Below are 15,288 nucleotides of genomic sequence, written 5' to 3'. Positions count from 1 at the left end.
TTAAACTATGTTCCACCGAGGTGTTCCGTGACCAACTCTCAGGTGTGTTGCGGCCTTTTCTTTGTTTTTGTTACTTCTTGGTTTTTGTCTTTTTTTGTCTGCCGACAATTTTTTTTAAGACAATTTTCATAGGCGTTCCGTATTAAAAAAAAAAGGTATTATTGTTTGGTGTTCTGTGGTCTCAAAAAGTTTAAGAAACACTACCCTACTGGTATTATTAAAGAGATCACACACAGGTAAATCCAGGGCATGTGAAGTGAGATGCATGCTGATTGCATCCAACATTGACTGTAAGAAGCATGCACTTCCTCTGCATCCAATCAACGTGCTGCTGCGGTTCAGTCGGCACACCCCACAAATTCCAGGCACACAAACATAGTTGGCAAAACTACCCTATCCCAGGAGACTATTACAACAATCTTGCAGCCCGCTGAGATGGGGGGGGAGCATTCATGGAGCCCACTCACCAGCCTAGGTTGCCGAGCGCTGATGAAGCTGGACCTTCAGAAAGTCTTTGACAAGAGCCTTCACCAAAGGTTGTTAAGCAAACGACGCCGTAATGGGATAAGAGGAAAGGTCTTCTAATGGATCCAGTAGCTGGATAAAAGTTAGTAAACAAATGTTAGGAATAAAGTGTCTATTTTTTATAGTGAAGAGAAGTAAGTAGTAGGGTCTTCCAAGGCTTTATGAATAACATAAGTCCCAATATAAATGATCTTGACAATGGGGATAAACAGCAAATTGCCAAAGTTTGGAAACACAACAATAAAATAAACAGGGGGTTGCTATTAATGTTTCACACAGCACAAGAACTGGGAGTCACCTGATTAAATTAATAGGCAGCAGGTTTAACAAACAAAAATATTTATTCACACATTACTGACTCTACATGTGGATCTCATAGCAAGGGAATATTGTAAAGGTCAGAACTATAACTGGGTTGAAAAAAAATTAGATAAGTTCAGGGAGGACAGACTTATTAATGGCTATTAGCCAAGATGATCAGGCATGTAACCCAGTATTCTGGGTGCACCTATACCTTCAACTGTCAGAAACTGAGACTGGACAATAGGAATGGATCATTTTATATTTGCCTGTTCTGTTCATTGTCTCTGAATTGTCTGTCACTGGCCACTGCCAGAAAACAGGTACTGGGCTTGAATGACCATTGGTGTGACCTGGTAGAGCTAGTCTTATGTAAAAGAAAGAAAAAAATGGGAAAAGACTAATTCTGGAAGAAACCCTGTTTCTATTGTGAAGCATAATCCCATCTCAACAGACAAGGTGGATAAACTCTGGGTCATGGGGAAAAAAACTGACTAATCTTGAATCCTACATAACACTCAGTTAACCAGCTGTTTTCAAGAGCTTTGAAATCCCCAGATGAAAGATAATATGCGAGTATTAGAGTAAGCAGAGTCTGTTTGCAAGGTCTCTGTGGTATTTGATAGCTCATTCTGGGCCACCAGAGAGAACAGATATGTGGAAGAATAGCCCTCTGTTCATAGTGATTTGCAACAAATTGCACACTACTGCCTGAACGTAGTGCATTTCCTTTCTGGACACTGCAGTCCAAGGAAGTGTTTAAGAAAGAAACAGAGAAGACTATCTAACAGCTTTGATGGATTCTTCTAATCTCGTTTCAGTGAACAATGGCAGAGGCTTAGTATGAGTGCAGAGGGAAGACCAAGATCCACTGTTTTCCCAGTATCCAGCATTCCCCAGCTGTCTAACACATTATTAGTGGGAAAACAGAACAATGATCATTAACTTTATTTTACTCAGAACTTGAGCTTAAAATACAGCAGCCTGAGAAGCAGAGTTTTTAAAATAAATTGTAAAAGGGAAAAAAAGCACTGCTTATGCTTTTAACTGATCCTATATGGAAGAGTACCAAGTGAAAAGCTGAGAAGAGCAGCACAGATTTTATGCCATATTCAGGTTTTCCCAAGAATCTAAAGATCCTCCACAAAAGAGTCAGAGGTCAATATTCTCTCACTCTCTCTCTCTATAACAAGTTTTCCTGTGTCCTGCCACCATCCCTTTTGCCCTCAATCTCCCTGTCTCCTCCCTCCCAGTGCTGTAAGGTGGGAGCCGCATACCCGCCCCTCTCCCAGAGGGCAAAGCTGCACGCCCTTCCCTCCTCCCAGAGGGTCCAGGAGCCATGCACCCTCCTCCCTCCCCAGTGCTCTGGAGGGGTGAGAACCACAAGCCGCGCACCCACCCCTCTCCCCCACCTCCAGCCCCATCACACCTCTTTGACCAAAATCCTGCACCTCCAGCCTGCTCATTCATACCCCTCCCCAATCTGAGACCCTGCACCACCACCCCCTCACTCACACCTTCCACCAAGACCCCATGCCCCCAGTCTACTCTTGCTCCCTCCCCCGGCCAAACACCTACCACAGAGAGAGGGGGGTTGGCAAGTATAGTGAGCAGGGGGCACAACCCCGTAGTTCTAATGCAATAAGAAAAATGTTTTGTATCCACAAAATTTGTATCCATACCTGTATCGTTAGGGCTCTCGTACATTTCAAAGGCTGAAGTGCCACAGGGAGTGCGGGGCTACCAGGGGAATCCAGCAGAAGTAGCGCAAGTGGAGACTGCTTCAGTCCCTGCTTGTGCCATTTCCATTGTACCTCTACCTCCCCTGCCCCCCACAGAGATGGTGCTAGGGGGAACTGGCTTTTCAGCTGGCTTCCCCCAGCACTGGCTCTTCCTCCCTTGCTGCCTCTCTCTGATAGAGGCAGCAAGGTGGGAGGAAGTGACTAGTTCCTTCTGCTTATCGGATAGTCAACTAGTCTCTTGCATCCCTACTCAAGAGTGTTGCTGCATTGACATCCATGGGGAGGAAAAAACAATACCACTGACTGTCAGAGCTTGCAAACGTAGGGTTGCATCGTGCAAAGCCTCCCTTAGATGAGTCATGCTTACTCAGTCCATTGGACTCACTGATGATGTCTCTTCATTATTAAACCCTTAGGCTATGTCTACATTGTGCATTCTTGCACAAGATATGCAAATGAGGCACGGTGATGAATATCTTACTTCGACCTTCCCATGTAGGATAGACATGATCTTAGAGACCCTTTATGCTACCCTGATTATTCTGGAGAATGTAAAGGGGCAGCGATGGGCATGTGGACTTCATCTTTAGTTTATAGTGGATGCTCTAGCCTTCCAGGCTTCACTCTGGGTTCTGATTTCTTAATTAAACTTAATTCAAGCAGACATCCTTGTACCTAAAGAAGAGGTGAACATCTCCTGTGAGGCCTCAATCATGCTAATATTCAGGTGCTAAAGCACTTTGCTAGACCAGAGAACCTTGCAGTCTAAATCATTGTTAATCTGGGTTAGTTTATCTTGTCCTGGAATCTTCTGGGTTTGTGAGCAAATTTGTGATTTACACAACACTTAAATCCCACCCCTTCTCCGTGAGAACATTTTAAAGGTGACCCCGTGGGACAATCTCCTTATGTTCTACCCTTAGGCTACGTCTAGACTGGCCCCTTCTCCGGAAGAGGCATGCTAATTTCTAACTTTGGAATAGGGAAATCCGCGGGGGATTTAAATATCCCCCGCCGGATTTAAATAAACATGGCCGCCGCTTTTTTTCCGGCTTGGGGAAAAGCCGGAAAAGAGCGTCCAGACTGGCGCGATCCTCCGGAATAAAGCCCTGAAAGTAGGAATAAGAGATCCTCCAGAAAAGGGCTGTTTTCCTCTCCTCTCTCCCTTCCCCTCCTTCAGTCCAGGCAGACATTCCTATTCATCTCCAGATCAAAGCACAGTTAAATCTTCTTTTTTATTAAGAACAGGTGTTCTTAGTGAAATTCTCAGAAAAAAATGCATCATTCTTCCATCCATATTCTATAACTGCTTGCATTCTAAGCATGTTTTATCCATACATGCCTCTATTTATCTTCTCATAGAAGATTTCCTTTATGCTATCCAGAACCTTTATTTTGCATTAAGCCCTCTTCAAACAGATGTGTGAATGAGTCTCTATTTTAAGTCCATGTCAGCTGCAGCAACAGGTGGTCAAATTCAGCAACTACATTAAAGTTCCTACAGCAGGTTCATAATTAAATTTAAAATAAACTCAAAATTTGTCCTGTATTTAAGATCCTAGCAACAGGCTTGAGCACATTCACAAATTACAAAGCAACATGTGCATTCCTGCTTCATACTTTTCTAATAGACATGCCAACATAAAACCTGAAGGGAGGCAAAATTAAATCCTGCCCTTGTTAGTCAGTTATATTTTTTCTGTTTATCAACATCATTACTATAATTTATTTTAAATATGAGCTGATATGGTGAACCTTTCCTCCAAACCTCCTTTTAAAAATCTTGGCAGATGCTTTGGCTCACCCTGTCATTAAATATTAAATATTTAGCATGTCAACTGTGGCCATGGTTTTATAGCAAAATTTGTTTAAAAATAAAACAAACAAAAAAAACCACCCACACCATTTATTCTCCCCACCAATCATAGAGGAGTATCTTTAGGTGCATACTGAATACCATGTGACAAAGTACAGAATATGTGTTTTAAGCTGGTAAGAGTTCAAGGATTTCACTATATTAAAAGACTTAAATTATTCCCTTTCTTCTTATGGTGCAAGTGGCAATATTTTCTGGATTAAAAGAAACATTTTACATTTTCTCTCTCAGAAATGATTCCATGGGCATCATTCCTGGATTTCAAAGGAGGAATTCAGGCTATGAGTTGTAATATGCTACTGTCAGACCTGGTTTAAAATACTCTGCCTGGAAGGTCTCTGCATTATGTGTAGCCCGGTTCATGGCTTTATAATGATGACAACGTAAACAGTTGTGACTTACTTGTTGCCATGTTTTTTGAGAAATCTCGGGCTTTTTACTTAAGGCATAACGCTCATTATAAATGGTTTGTGGACCCCAATGTCCCCATTCGGCATGTGGCCATTGAGCTAAGGCTGATGTATTTGCTGGGACTGCTGGGCTAGACACTAGGGCTATGTCTACACTCACAGCTTCTTATGCAAGAACCTCTTGCACAAGGGTTCTTGTGCAAGAAGTCTTGCGGAAGAAAACGTCCACACTGCCATGTGCGAGCTGTGCTTTTACGCAAGAGCGCCCATGGCAGTGTGGACACTCTCTTGCGCAAGAAAGCTCTGATGGCCGTTTTAGCCATAGGGCTTTCTTGCACAAGAAATCCCTGCCGAGTGTCCACACTGCCCTCTTGCACAAGAGCTCCTGCGCAAGAGGGCTTACACCTGTCAAAAAAGAGCGTAGCTTTTGCGCAAGGAGCCCTCTCTTACCACGCCGTACTGTAAATTTTCTTGCGCAAGAGCGGGCAGGCAGTGTGGACGCTCTGCAGATTCTTGCACAAGAACAGCCGTACTTGCACAAGAAGCTGCAAGTGTAGACATAGCCTACCTGTGTTATATTCTCAATTACCTGTGCTGATTCTGTTGGTGTGGGTGCCTCCCATGTTTCAGGGTTTTCACTTTGGAGGCATTGATCTAGCCACGTGTGCCCAATGAGTATTGGGTTTGTGAGATGGACAATGGGTAACAAACCATGTTTTCATATGTGCAGCTGCTTTAGCTATGGTGGGTTTCCACATTTCGAGGTGCTTTGAAGGCAATCCGGTCCCTGTTAAGATTTTAACATTATACATGGAGTCAGTTCCTAAAATGGGTGTTATGCCTTTAGGATGACTGGCGACTACATGCAAGATGCCTTCACTAGCTGCTATGGCTTTGGCTTTTGGGGCTCCAGTATCAGGGGACAGGTTTATTATTGTTAACTGCTCACATTTTGTACAGTAGTAGCCTTCCTTGTGGCCCAATTTGGTACTGCCATCTGTAAAAATCCAGGGTTCTCGTTTTGATTCTATGAATGTAGGCTTCTTTTGATAAGTGTGTTCAGGTGCTGGTAATGTTTTTTAATCCCACTGGAGCTGTAATGAGGAGTATTTCCCACATGGGCTGTCCACTCGTGGGGCTTCTAGGATTCCACAATGATTTTTTCCCCACGTTGCAGCAAACTGTAGTGCTAATAATAGGGTACCATACAGTCCATAATTCTTTTCAGGTCCCTGAAGTGATTTTAAGGTTTGGTGCACCAATTGGTCGTTCTGAAGGACTTCCATTGTGAGGTGTGTGGGGGACCAATTAAGTTTTACCTTGATATCTGAAGTTGGATTAAAACGGGACAGTGGCCGGTGGGGGTTAATGTAACTTATTAACTGTTTTAACGCAGTATGCTGCAGGTTCCCCCACCTTACTGTTGTTTGTTTCCCTCTTATGGTTCTTTGAATTACAGCTAGAGCCTGTGCAGTCTCTGGAGGAAACAAGTGTCGCTGATAATTTAAAACCCCTAGAATGCTTTGGACTTCCTTTTTTAATGTGGGTGCTTTTGTGACCCATTTCTCAAGATCTAAGGTCTCTGGGCTTTCAATGATGGTCTGGTTGGGGGTTATTTTTAGGCCCAAAAAGGAAAAGATGGAACTTGGGACCCGTTGGCTTTTCTTTTCATTAATTTTCCATTGATCATACCTTAAAGCCTTCACCACTTGCTGTGTAACTTGAGCTACATCTTCTCGGTTACTTCCTATTACACAAATATCATCTACATAAGACAGAAGTCTACAAGTGGTTGGAACTATAACTTGGCTCAGAGTAGTTGTTAAGGCAGCAGTGCTAACACTTGGCGAGTTACAATAGCTTTGTGGGTACACACACCATCGATATATTTGGCCATTAAATGAGAAATTGAGGATGCCTTCAGTATCTCGCATTGGCACCTGATAGAGCATATCCTTTAAATCTAAAGTTGAGCCCCAACAAAGACGCTTGTCTTGTAGACAGTTTTCAATCTCGGGTAGGCTAAGTGGGGCGGTAAAAGGGATTTCTTTCTACACATTCATTGGCTTGCCTATAGTCTATAACCAAGCGATATTCTGGTTTAACAGGGGAGGATTTTGGTTTCTTTATTCCCCATCCGGGAGATAAAAATGGTCCAGGGCCAGCACATACTATTTTCCTTTCATCTAACAGTTGGGCTATAAGGTTGGTTATACATTTCGTTCCCTCTTCCAAGGTGAGAATAGGTTTAAACGGCCAATTAGTACAGGCTTTTAATTTTGGTTCGTGTACGGGAGCCGTAACGGTTACTGGGAGGCTTTCTACTAGCTGCTGTTTTAGTCGCAGCTTTCTAATTTCGTCAATGCCCAATAAGTTTTTGTTTCCCAAAAGTGTCTTGATCTTATGCTCCTTGCCAGCTCTGCGTACTTTCACAATGACCACTTCTGATTGTTGGGCGTGATAGAGGCCCTGAACCCAAAGTATTTTACTTGTTTTCTCATGGGAAAGTGAGGGGTGAATAATGGTGACAGGGGCGCCTGTGTCTATTAAAAATCTTTTTGGTTGGGGTGATCCTACTATATTTAAACATACATATGAGCGCCTGTCCTCTAAGGTTTCTTGTTGGTTGTCCAGATGACATTCGGCCTCTACTCGTTTTTTTGGAAGGTGATCACTGGGGGTCCAGGTTTTCCAACCCAATGTTACTGCTATGTTTTCTTGTTCTTCTTTAGACATGGTTCTTACTTTTTCTTTTGTGAGCCCTTGGCCTAATAGAAAGCCAAACAGTGCTCTTTCATATTTGAATCGCATAGGTGGCTGATTTTTTGGTTTAGTGTCAGCTGGAAATGCTTCCCTTTGTTGGGGTCCAGGCATTTCTATTTGGCTTGCCACTTGATATATGTGAGGGAGGTTATAACCTTCTGCCATGCGAAGCCACATCAAAATTCCAGGGTCCTTTTTATTCATCCCATCCACTGCTGCCTGGATGGCCCGTCCTGATAAGGGGATTTGGCTAGGGTCTGTGACAAACCGAAAAGGATTTGGTCACGCTTGTTGTGCAGGTGTAAGTCCTAATGGGATGGCTTGAGCATCCTAAGCCATAATACTAAAACTGGCACAGGCATACATTAAATCTTCCCTGGTGATAATGGTCCCTTGCGGGGTGGCCACGGACTGAAGTGACCCGCCTAACACCATACTCACTAATCTGGGCACCGTCAATAGGTACACCGCATTGCCTGCTACTAGTGAGTTATTGCCTGTTCCTTTACTCCAACTTGGGGCTCTCTCTAGGTGCTCTGCTTCTTCTTTACCTACTTAAATTTAAATTTTTAAATTAAATTAATGGAGATTGCCTACCTCCTAGAACTGGAAGGGACCTTGAAAGGTCATCAAGTCCAGTCTCCTGCCTTCACAGCAGGACCAAGTACCATCCCTGATGAATTTTTGCCCCAAATCCCTAAATGGCCTCCACAAGGATTGAACTCCCACTCCTGGGTTTAGCAGGTCAATGCTCAAACCACTGAGCTATCCCTCCCCCCAACTCTGATCTGTTATTTAAGGTTACACGTCCCAACCACACCACCGAAGGCTCTCCTGCATTACGCTGTGTGTCCTCTAAAAGGGCTTTTAATTCAGTCTTAGACCGGGTGCATAAGTCCGGTTAGTAAGTCCGGTCCCTGCGTCATAAGTCGTTTTTGTGATGGCTACTAGGAGTGCCTCTACCTCAGGTTCTTTCACTGAGGGTGGGGTGCTTGGTGCTTTTAATTTTTCAAAAGCTTCCCACAGGTAAGGGAGGGAGGGGGTTCAGCTTCTTTTTCCGGAGTCACATCTTGGCTGGGATTGTTAGCCTTGGCTCCCTGCCCTGTAGTGTATCTACCTCTCCCCCTAGCTTAGTAATCATTGATGCCAGCTAGTTCCATTTAACTGACCACCAAGACACAGTGTAAAGGCACTTAAAAGAGACCCAGGAACAACGTCACTGAAGCCATCACGTAGGAGAAGCCAGACCAAACCCACATCTATATCTTTAAAGGCTAGAAGGCTACTAAGGCTAGGCAATGGCAGCCTGTTTCACCTTTTATACACATACACTAAAACAGATTCAGACTGGAGTTAGATCAGAAGTACTAGCAAGACTTCTCATCAAGCCAGGCATGCTTCCATTCTCCCATCGAATCTCCAGACGTGGCTTATATGCAAAATACAGCAGTGTAGTGCTCAGAACAAACTGCTCACTCACTGCAGAAGTCCTGCAAACACTATCAATATGTATGGATTAACTTATGCACAAGACTAGCTCCTACTGCCTGCAGTGGGACTACTCATATGGATTTAATTTAATGCATGAATGTTTACAGGATCAGGGCCCTACTATTTAAAAATGTGGAAAACAATTCTCAGTTTTTTCTGTTTGTATTTAATACCACTTCACCAATGACCCAGAAAAAAAACTAACACTATACACAGCAGTACTCATATTTGTCTTATCCTGTGAAGACAGCATTTCCAAAGAGATCCCACACCCTATTGAGAGCATGTTGATCACAAATATCTCTCCGGAAACAAGTAGGTTAGCACAATGAGAGAGAAAGTTAAAGGGGATCTTGATTGTAAGTACCTACATAGCAAACAAACACTTCATAATGGGCTCCTCAACTTAGCAGAGAAAGGTATAAAACAATCCAAAGACTGGTAAATAAAAGTTAGACAAATTCATACTGGAAATAAGGTGTAAATTATTTCCAGTGAGGGTACCCAATCATTGGAACAATTTACCAAGGTGGAGTCTCCATCACTGACAATTTTAAAAGCAAGACTGGATTTTTTTTTTCCTAGAAATTCTGCTCTAGCTATGATTCTGGGAGAAGGGGAATATGTATGGCCTGATTATACAGAATGCCAGAGTAGATTATCAGAATGGCCCCCTTCTGGGCTTGTATCTATGGACTGGGATCAATCAAGATTTTACATTCTCTTATAAAGACTCTCATTGTACCAAGATTAATTTCACAGACACCATAGTGTGTTACATGACAAGCCTAAGTCTTTTAAAATAAAATCTATTCTGCCACATTTTTTTTGAAAGCAGATACGTTTACATTTTTAGAACACTTCTCGGTATGCAAGCACATGCACTCCTCAGCATCTGTGAAGAACACACGATTATTCCATCATTCTAACTATGGGTGGATTCCAGAAGGTATTTGATGTAATTCTCACAGGATCCTGAGCCCAGACATTGACATCCACATCAAAAAGTAGGAGAAGCTTCTATGGGAGATAGCTGGGCATGCACTAAACTTCAAGTCCGTGGCATCTTGGCATCCCAAATGTGTTCTGTAAATCTTGGCTTGTCACACATTTGTGTCTCCTCAGTGTGGGGAAATTAGGAAGTTGTACCCCAATTCATAGAACTGAAGGCCATCAGAAACTAGCATGACCAGCTAGGCTGAACTCCTGCATAACACACACTAAAGAAATTGTTCATATCTTAAATGAGCCTGTCAACTATAGGTTTTAGGGCAAATTATTTACATGCAGATTACAATGAACACAACAGAGAAATGTGCTTATTTCAATCGTACAGCTGTAGATAAGGATATTAAATATCAGTTAATTGAATAGTCGAGTAACCTCATGAATTTTTATCAGTTAGTCGACTATTCTATAGTCCCCAGGGGAGACGCCTAAAGGCAGTGCACTCTGGCCTCACTCCTGGGGAGCCTCCTGCCAATCTGCATAGTGCCAGGTGGGAGCTGGTCCACAAAGAGCCAGTTTAAAACCCAGGTCCCCTCGCAGATCAGCTGTCTGTCACCCTGTGCTGCTGCCTCTGATAAAGAGGCAGCAGCGCAGGGTGGCAGCAGCCCCAGTCTAGGGGTGATCTGAGCTCCTGGACCTAGCACAAGCCAGCACTGAGCTGAGCTGCCTGCCCACCTGGCTTCCTAATACACTTTAAATGCAGAGCCACAGGGTGTGTCTAGACTACATGCCTCCTTCGACGGAGGCATGTAGATTAGCCAGATCGGAAGAGGGAAATGAAGCCGCGATTAAAATAATCGCGGCTTCATTTAAATTTAAATGGCTGCCCCGATCTGCCGATCAGCTGTTTGTCGGCAGATCGGGGCAGTCTGGACGTGCCGCGCCGACAAAGAAGCCTTTCTTCATCGGCACAGGTAAACCTGGTTTCACGAGGCTTACCTGTGCCGATGAAGAAAGGCTTCTTTGTCGGCGCGGCACGTCCAGACTGCCCCGATCTGCCGACAAACAGCTGATCAGCAGATCGGGGCAGCCATTTAAATTTAAATGAAGCCGCGATTATTTTAATCGCGGCTTCATTTCCCTCTTCCGATCTGGCTAATCTACATGCCTCCGTCGAAGGAGGCATGTAGTCTAGACACACCCACAGTGAGGGTATGTCCCGGGACTCAGCTGGGCAGCTGGTCAGCCAGCTAAAAAAATTTACTGGCAAGGGAGGGTGGAGGAAAATGCATGGTCTATAGCATTAGCCTATAAGCTTTTGCTTACTGGTTAATCAACTACACTATTACATCCCTAGTTGTAGAATGGTCAATTTGCTAGGATGGTGAATGAAACACTGTCTAGTACAATAGGGTCCTGATCCTCAATTTCAGCCTCTAAGTTTAAATACAAACTTGTAAAACAAATAAACATCAGCATCTATGCCAGGGTGATATTAGAAAGAGGGGATGGTTTATATGTAAAACAACACAGTGAGGGGGAAAAAGTTTCAGCATTTTACTGTAGCTCTCATGCTAGCGCCTTTCAAAAGATAAAGTTGACCCATGGATTCATCTGTTACTCTCACTGTAAAGAGTTAACAAATGCAAAAGTTTACGTGTAGTTACCAAATGCAGATTAAGAAAAGTTAACTAATGAATGCTAAAGAGACCATGTTCTTTCTCTAATAGATTCAGTTTTCGTGGGCAGTACTGCAAGCGCTCTATTGCTAATCTGCTCATTAGCACTATAATTGATGGCACCGCATAAGGCAGTGCAGGTACCGTGTCAGAGCAAAAGGTGAAGAAAACAAATAAATAGTAATTTTCTCTTCCCTTTGTTTTTCCTCTGCTTGGAGGTGCTCTGTTAGAATGTGTTTAGTAATTTGGGAGTGATGGGGGATTCCAGTCAAGCTTTGCATATTCATTAAGAACGTTCCAGAGTGCCTGGCACTTTCTGACATCTGTTATAACTGAGAGCCATCAGCTGGGTTTGTATGTTGAAAACCAGTTCTCAAAAGTGTACTGTATTTCTTTCTGCTGCTACTGTGCTACAGTCAGTTGATCATTGACTGGAACTGTAATAGGTCAACAGTGACTTCTACTGCTGATGTAAGTTCTACTTTGTACACCAAATATTTATGTTATTGTGGTTGAGTTGGTGGAGAGAAAGACAGTGGCGTGGGTTTATTAGGAAAGTTGTGGGAATTAAGTGACTTCCCGGTGCAGTGGCTGAATTAAAAAAAAAAATTTTAAAGTTTTGGGTCAAATAAAATGTTTCATTCAATCCAGTCAACATTTGTTTGAGGGGATTATTTACCTTTTTAAAGAAAACAGAAGTAAAATGTATAACAAAATATAAAATGTTTTGTTTCTAAAATATCAAAATGAAATGTTTTGATTTTGGGGAGCTGGTTCTGACAAACAATTTGATGGATCTAACATGAATTAGTGAAACGTTTCCATCACCCAGAATCTGCATTTTTGGGGGGAAAATCAAAAAGTTTTGTTCAAGAAATTTTCCCCAGCATGATTTATTAGGAAAAAAAAACACTGTTCTACTCCAAAGAAGATTTAATAGCAAAAAATTTAAAAATATTTTAAAACATAAAAATAAAGCGCATCATATATATATAACATTCATGCACCACACAAACACACAAGTGCAAGGGGATATCAAGATTTTTTTCTGTAAAAGTCATTTTCCTCTACAAATTTCCAGAGATTATAAAGACTCATTCCTAATCCCCCTTGACACACTATCCAACCCCCTATATACTCAAGACATCTAAACAAGATTAAAAAGTTGTTGGTGCCTTATGGGAAATATTAAGTAAAAATCCTGTTTAGAAAGTATACTATTTTGCATAGCCAGTATTTTCAATATTTCACTCCATTCAGTTTTACTACAATGTAAAAAGTTCAAAATTCATGCAGTCCTGCATTTTAATTTTCAACTGAAAATTCTAATTATACAGAGAAGAATTTAGTGCTGGCATTGAGACCATTGTCAAACGACGTGGGCAAGAGTAGATAACTGCACTCTAAAAGTAGCACGGCACATACTCAACAGTAATGCAGTTTTTCATCTTGAGTTAGTGTGACAAATTGGAAAGTACTGGATTTAATCCATGATTTTGGCAGTTATGTAAAATATATCATGGTGTCTATAGGATAAAGTAATATTCAGTGGCATGCCAATCCACTAGCCAGAGCCCCTTAACTCCAGCAAGTAGATGTGCCACACAACAATCTAGCTGCAAATTTTGCAATGTCCTGAGCCCCTCTCCCCCCCACCTCTCAAGCTCCAAGACAACCCCTGCACAGCAATCTGTTCTTTGTCAGGGAGGATACAATTTTTTCCTCACACTGTTCCTGTGGTAATGTGATGGTTGTGGCCACCTCAAACCTAGCCCATGCAGGGTGACCAGAACTACCTCTATCTCCAAGAGGCATCTGGAAGTCTCCAACCTCTGAAACAATTGTAAATTAGCCTGCAACTCTTGTGAAAAGCTGTCACCTCCTAGATAGCCTGGCTAACCCAGTAACTTTGGGACCTCTGCCCCAAGAGAACAGGACCTCCCTGAGTCATGTGGCTAAATCTGTTGCCCCATATATTGCAGTTGTTCCAGCTGTAGAATGTGAGGTAAATGGCTGCTCCCTCACATCCTGCTTATTTTCCCAGCAGGCAATTCCCTCACATCATACTACAGTAAATTTCCAATAATCCGGCACCTTTAGGACCCAGGAGTTGCCAGATTATCAGATATGCCGGACTATCGGAAGGGGGGGCTATAAAGGGTATGGGATGGGGGGAATGAGGGGAGCGGCGCTGCTGAAACTGACCAGCAACTGACTCGGAGAAGCCTGGGGCAGAGCAGCTCCAATTGTCCAGCTGCCTGGAGCACTTCCAGGTTCCAGGTGGTGCCAGACTATCAGGAGTGACGGACCACTGGATGCTGGACAACTGGAGTTTTACTGTAGTCTCCTCTCTATGGGTGATCATCCATTTTTAATGTGACAGTCTGTATTTAAGCCCCCCTGAAAGATGTCCCAACTTTTTTTTAAAGAACAAGAGACTTGCTCTATATTTTCATCTCTGGTGCTCCCTCTGCTCGTCAGTTGGTGTCACTGCAGCCAGCAGCCTCGTGTGTGTGGCTGGCAGGTGAATGAAGCAGGCGGTGGCAAGCAAGTGGTGCTCTCAGGCACAGTTCAGAGGCAGGAAGACAGGTAGCCAATAGGAGAGTGATAGAGCGGTAAGGGGGGGTGTCACCCCTCCCCACGTGCACCGTAAATCAGGGTTTCCTGGCAGGGGGACGGTCTGCCAGCCCTTTCAGGCTTCAGGACTGAAGCCATGATCTCCAACAACTGCTGCTGGGCTCTAAATCCTGATCCCCAATGGCACCTCCCACACTAAATTCCAAGCACCCCTAGGCTAAAGCCCTGAAGCACCCCTGAATTCCCAGTACCACCTAGGCTGAAGCCCTGATTGTCACCATGCCCTTTTCCCAATCCTCGGCATGTCCCTCCACCCCACAGCTGAAGCCCCAATCCCTGACACTCCCCTCTCCCAAGGGCTGAAGCCAAATCCCTGGCAACCTCTGCAGGGCTGGAAGCAGGAGCTGAAATCCCGATGCCCACCCCGCACCTCAAAACTGAAGCTGAATCCTGGATCCCGGATCCCCAGTGCTCCCTGTGCAGAAGCCCCCAAGCCCATGGGCAGAGTTGGGAGACACTTGGGGTGTTCCTCATCCAAACTTCAGTAAAAGTTCAGGGCACAGTTTGGAAAGCCAAACAGGGCGGGGCAGCTGCTCCTCTGGTTGGTTCCATGGCACAGGCAGCGATGTTCCCTCTTCTTCCACTGCTGCTCTTGTGCAGGGGTCTGAAGCTGCCCCCTCAGCTCCCAGCCCCCTTTGCTCACATAGCTGGTAAGAGCCACAGGAGTGGGAGACAAAGCCCTTAGGGAACAAGGGGACCCCAAAGCCCTCCTGGCACACAGCCTCTAGTTACCCCTTCTCTGAGGTATCCTCCTGTCTGCATGCAGCCCCTGGCTCCAGCCAACCACACACAGAACCTAGCTACCCCCTCCCTGCCCCGAGCCACACTTTGGCCACACCAAGTGCCTTGATGTTCCCTCAGATGGGGTAAACACAAACATTATTAAGTTTTCTTCTCTACCAGGTGAAACTCCTGAC

Source organism: Pelodiscus sinensis, chromosome 2, assembly GCF_049634645.1.
Source record: "Pelodiscus sinensis isolate JC-2024 chromosome 2, ASM4963464v1, whole genome shotgun sequence".
In the NCBI taxonomy this organism is placed as follows: Eukaryota; Metazoa; Chordata; order Testudines; family Trionychidae; genus Pelodiscus; species Pelodiscus sinensis.
The sequence above is the reverse complement of the archived record's forward strand: the minus strand, read 5'-3'. Positions refer to the sequence as shown.